We start from the raw sequence: 6,240 nt of genomic DNA, 5'->3' as shown, positions 1-6,240 counted from the left end.
GAGAGATGGTTGACCAGAAGGTTGAAGGATGACAATGGCAAAGAGGATGGTATATTCTGTGTTGTGAGAACTACAGGAGCAAACATGTTTTGCAGGTGATGGGGGAAGTAATGGTCTGGAAGTAGATTGGGAGCAAACAGGATGTCTGCTTCCCTTTCAGGCACCAAGGAATATGTATATGAGAAGTAAAATAGCTCCATATCCGGGGGTCGGGGGAAGTACTGTTCTCAAGAGGTGGTCAGGTTTCAGACAATGTGGGAAAGTGAGGCCGACTCTTTTTTTTTAAACTTCTTATGTTGAAATAATTTCCAACTTACAAAAATAGTAGATAAATACAAAAATAGTAGATACAAAAATAGTAGAAAAATAGTTTCCAATAAAACCTTCATCTGGCTAACATTAATATCTTATATAGCCATAGTACAATGATCAAAATCAGAAAATTAACATTGGTACAATACTATTAAAATAAACTACAGACCTTAGTCACATTCCATCAGTTTCCCTCCAGTGCTCCTTTTCTATTTCAGGATCCAATTCAGGATCACATAAAACATCCAGTCATTATGATTACTTAATTTCCTCCAATATGTGACAGTACCTCATTTTTTTCCCCTTCTCTTTCATGACCTTAACACTTTCAGTGGGTACTGGATAATTACTTTGTAGAATGTCCCCCAATTTGGGTTTGTTTGATGTTTTCTCATGAATAGCTTGAAGTTATAATTTCCAACAGGAAAATTACAGAAGTGATGCCGTGTCCTTCTCAGTGTATCACGTCAGAGGGTACGTGATGGTCAATATCCTTATCACTGGTGGTATTTACTTGGATCATTTGGTAAGGTGGTCTCCACTGTTAAGTTATCATTTTTCTCTTTGCAGTTGATGAATGTCTTGGGAGAGATACTTTAAGACTATACTAATATCCTGTTATCTGCAAACCTTTGCCCAGTGATTTTAGCATTTGTAAATGGATCTTGCCAACATTTATTTTTACCTGGGTGTTTGCCTAATAGTCATTTTGTATTTGAGGGAGACTTTCTGACATGAGGTTGAGAATCCTGAGCTGTTAACTCTTGGTTAAAGATAAAGAGATTTTTGCCCCCTTGGAAAGGTTTGGAAGGCTAGAGGGAGGTGTGGGGGCTTAAGTGGCAGACATATGGGGCAGTGTGGGATTGAGAAATTGAGTGATATTGAATAATGGGTGAGACTGGGACACTTGGAGGTGACTGAGATAAATAGGAATGTGCAAGACAGGATAGGACTAGTACTTAAAGGAGGTTATCCTTGGTTCTGAATTGGCACTTTCATAAAGTTAACTTTAGGTGAATATATATAAATTTGTGTAGATCAGCTTGGCACTATTAAGCATGGTTTAATCATGCATAGGCTGAGTGCAGTGGCTCATGCCTGTAATCCCAATACTTTGGGAGGCTGAGGTGGGAGGATCACTTGAGGCCAGAAGTGATCAGCCTGGGCAACACAGCAAGACCCCACCTCTAAAAAAATATTAGCTGGGCATGGTGGTGTGCTCCTGTAGTCCAACTATTTGGGAGGTTGATGTAGGAGGATCACTTGAACCCAGGAGGTCAAGGCTGCTGTCCAGCCTGGGCAAAAGTGTGAGACCCTGTCTCAAAAAACAAAAACAAAAATTTGTATATCTATTTATGTGAACCTATATTAGAATAAAATTCTACTTCTAGGTTTATATCCTAGAAAAGTATTTATGTATTTGAACAAGATGCATATACCAGGATGCTCACTGGAAAAAACCATAAATATCCATCCATAAGAATGTTACATGTATTATACCCATATCATAAAATGCCAGTCAGCTGCCAAAAGGAATAAGATAGATATTTATAAGTATGGAAAAATCTCGAAGATGTGGTTAGATGACAAACATCTATTTTCAGAACAAAATATAGTATCCCACTTAAAGAAAAAAATCTGTTAGGGTAGGAAAAGCTGTAGTTAAAAAACGTAAACACCAAAATTTCGGTGACTTAAAGAACAAGAAGTTTATATCTTTCTTGTGGAATGATCCGGGGCTGATGTTTGAGTCGGATTAGCTTTTGCTCCCGGCATTAAAAGCTTCAGGCAAAAGGTGACTCTACTATCTTTTGCAAATGCCTTGCAAACTCACCATCTTCAGTTAGAAGGAGGAAAGAGTATTAAGAATCCTGTGAGAGGTTATTGATGTGGATCACTTCAGCCTGGCCCATACATTTACTCACATTTCATTGACCAGAATGCAGATATATGCTCCTAGGTCACATCTAATTGTGTGGGAGCTGGGAAATGTAGTCGAGCTATATATCCAGGAAGCAGACAAACACATTTTAGAGAACAGCCAGCCTTCTCTGCCTTATCCTAATTACCCTCCCCCAAGGTAAATCACTGTTCATTTGTATGTAATTTTAAATAGATATTTATCAATTAATAGAAAATAATCAGGATACATACTTGACAATTCATGATGTCCTTTGGGGAAAGGAGTCAGGTTGACAGAGATGTTAAATAGGACCTTCACTTTTTTCTTTATATTTTTGTCTAATTTCTATTCTATTTTCTGACTCGTATTTATGTATTACTTGTGCAACTAAAAATTAAATTATTAAAGACCAGATAAATGAAGGGAAAGAATTCCTTAAAGTTTATGTAATAGGTTGATTACTTTGATTAAGTACAAAGTTCTCCCAGCATTACTACTCACTTTCATGTTTTGTTTTGTAAATCTTGTTCTTGTGATCTCTTAAACGGGTTTTGTGTATCCCAATAGTTTTCTCTCACTCTCTTACTTACATAGGCTCTGTGAGTGCTTGTAGGTGTGTGAATGTCATTTGCTCATACCCAGTTATGTGAAACTGACTCGAGCAAAATAATACTTCTTTAGATTGTCCTATAACCCATATTGCTAAGCACATGGCAGAGATTCAGGAAATATTTGTTGCCTGCATGAATACATGCATGCCTGTACGAATGATTACTTACCTAAACCTCATGGTGGTAAAGTTCAGGTTTGTGAAGCTATTGCAAAGTACATGTAGAATGCATTATTAGATTGTACAGTTCCTAAGGCACACTGAGGTTTTATTTCCAAATGTGTTATATAACATGAATTATTCATAAGTCAGAATCATGTAGACTTAATTATGCACATTGAATATCGATCTGTACTACTGTAGTAGTTCTTACCATCACCAGGGGTGCTTTTAAGAAATGCAGATTCCCGGATCCCACTCCAGACGTGCTGAATTAGAGTCAAAGGCTTAAGTCCAGTAATTTCTAGGAAGCACCACAGGTGATTCTCATGTAGCCAGCGCCACACTGGTCTTCCCACTGGCATTCTGGAAACTATTGTTCTATGAAATCTGGAATGGGATCTGCCAAGTCTCCCTAGTAAACACCACCATAGTCTGTGTGGTTTTTTTTCCCTTTTTATTTGAGAAACATTTCAAACACACCGAAAATATGTATCAACCACTAAGGCCATATTGTTAAGATATTGCCTATATTTGGTTAATTAAAAAAATAAACATTACAGAGACAGCTATCCCTCCACCCTCATCCTTTCCTTCTCTGTCTTTCCCTAGCAATAACCACTGTCCTGGTATGTAACATTTGTCAATGTGCTTTAACCAAAAACTACCAGGAATATACCTGTAGTTGAACAAGTTAGGTTTATTACTCATTGCAGCAAAAGAAAATGCATATCATAGGGAATGGTGAGTTATCTCAGTGAGAAAGTGTTAGAAAGACCCTACCATAGGATTTGTGTTTTGGCTGGGTAATTTTGGGGAGGTCTACGGAGGCAGGGAGTTGCTCTGGGTTGGGCACCATCAGAATGTGGGGACAATGTTATGATTGGGCATCTCAATAAATCTTACCTATGGGAAGGACCTAGAGTGACTACGAAGCTGTAATTAGTGAAGAAGTAGCAGTCATTCACTTAGAGGAGATGATGTTTGGTACTTTGTGGATTGCATGATGACCTTGTGTGAAGTGGATATTCTGTGTGACTATTTACATCCAACAGTGGAACAAGGCTTAACTTCAGTGTCGGATCAGATCAGTTTATAATAACACTGAGATTTAGACGTGAGCATCAGATCAATTCCTAGATGCCAGGAGCTGCTCTTCTCACTTGGCAAGTGCTTCTAATTTTACTACCTATAAGTGAATTCGCAAAAGGCATAGACTGCCTTTTAAAATATCATTGTATCATGATTTGAAAGGCAGCCTCCTCCACTCATGTATTTAGGAACCAAAACTGATAGAGACTCCACCACCTTCAATGCACAACTTCCAACATTTCCTTGAGGGCTGTCTCTGTTCCAGCCAGGAGAACAACATATGGAGGCACATGCATGGGAATTATCTAATAAGTTAGTACTGGATGTGGCATTCATCACTTCTCACATTCCAATGGTCAAGACTCAATCATATAGCCAATCTTAGCTGCAAGGGAGGCTAGGAAATGTAGCCAAGTTGTGTGGCCAGAAGAGGAGAATGTAAATTTTCATGACCATTTAGCAGTCTCTGCTACAACTGTATTCTGTTGAGGCAAGATTTTCTTGAAGAGACCTTTGAGGATGTGCCATATAAATCAACGTAAGAATGAGCAGGAAGGAGCCTTAAAACTCCTAAGTTGGACATGAGTAAATTTTATTTTGTTCTATGGAGAATAGAGGAAGAAATCTTTTATGCTTGAATCAGAGTGACAAAGTGGAAGAGGACCACCCCTCTCCAACAGGCTGCAGAGTCACAGTAGTTCTAATACCAAGAAACCCGAAGAGCAAAGTGAAAATAGTGCTAGAGTCCAGGGTTCTTAGTCCAGTTGGACTTCCCACGAGGATGGTTTTCCTTCGTTTGCCCCTCAAACAGGTTCTACGTCTTACTTTTGTTAAATATAACCACAGTTACCTACAGGGATCCCACTTCAGTTCAGCCAATATGTGGAAATTTTATTATATACCAGGGACTAATGCTAATAGTAGAAAAATACGAGTTAGTGTAGTAAAATGGGACTTCCTTTGTATAGTCGATCATTTGACAGTAATCCACATCCTCTGCAGGCCCCTACCTGTATTCCTCTGGCAGTCCTGTGACCTGTCGCTCTGCTTTAGATCCTGCAGCATGAGTGGGGTAGTGATAATTGGCACAAGGGCCACAGCTAGAGGCTAGCTATGCAGACAGCTTTGTGCTTGGTGTTGGCAGGTAAGATGCAGCAGTCAGTAAACTGAGGGGCTGCCTGTCAGCTTGGTCTGAAGTTTCCTCCTCGCTTGTCACAGTGTTTCTTTTTCACTGCTTTCTCCTATGGTCTGCACTCAGGATATTCAGAGATCTCATCCAAACTTCTGGCATCACTCTCCTTTTTATACTTTTGACTGATGACTTCATAAAGCCCCAGACAGTGGGGCAGCTTCCAGACCCTGCAACTTCATTAGTCTCCTTGTCTATTCTGGGCAAGATAAGTAATCCAAGACAAATGAAAAGGCTGCTCGTCTCAACTGGTGAATGTTTCTCAGGGTTCTGTACCTTGCTTCACTTTTATTTCTTCCTTCCCCAGATCAAGCTTCTGACCTTTTTCAAATGCCATGTTTTACCTAAGTAATTATTTGAAGTGATGTTGGCACCTGTTTAATTTCTAATTCCTTGTTTTCCCCCTACACTGGATGCCATTTGTTCTTACCAGATACTTTGCATTTCCTTTGATGCCCATGTCCTAAGTACTTGATGAATCAGATCTTAGCATTGGGCTTAAAATGTTAGGGGGAAGCAGAGGGCTAGCAGGAGGGAGGGAGGGAGATGGGAGCGGGCTGCACAAGTCTGGTGCAATATAAGTCAGTGCTCAATGAGGTATGTGGCTGTGAATGTGCAATGAAGAGATAAAAATCCCACAAATTACATGAGAAAAGGACAAAGGGGTAGAAATTAATCAAGGGTAGGCAGAACAGGCCAGGCACTGAGGGTAAGGGCTGGGAAATAATTCCAGTGTTCTATGCTTGGCATAAGTGAGAGGGAAAATTGGGGTGGTGGTTTGGATTTTTAAGGTAAAAACAGAGAGCTTCTTATTTAAACTGAGGACATTTCTAGGTCAATTTTTCAGAGCTAAAAAGAGATATTAGAAATGCAGTCTAGAATCAGCAGCACTTTTTAACCTCTATGGAGGCTTTTTCCCCTCTCTGAAACAAAATGCAAAGGACTCTGTGTGTGTGTGTGTGTGTGTGTGTGTGT

General features: G+C 39.6%; 1 protein-coding gene across 1 annotated transcript in view; it reads left to right on the top strand.

Annotated features, from left to right (window-relative positions):
* LOC111527687 (epithelial-stromal interaction protein 1) overlaps positions 1 to 6,240 on the top strand; it is an 82,971-nt gene that overhangs the window by 37,457 nt on the left and 39,274 nt on the right. The gene's annotated exons all lie outside the window — the stretch shown is intronic.

The sequence above is a fragment of the Piliocolobus tephrosceles genome, chromosome 14, assembly GCF_002776525.5.
Source record: "Piliocolobus tephrosceles isolate RC106 chromosome 14, ASM277652v3, whole genome shotgun sequence".
Classification (NCBI taxonomy): domain Eukaryota; kingdom Metazoa; phylum Chordata; class Mammalia; order Primates; family Cercopithecidae; genus Piliocolobus; species Piliocolobus tephrosceles.
Note: the sequence above shows the minus strand (reverse complement) of the source record. Positions and strands in the feature narration are given on the sequence as shown.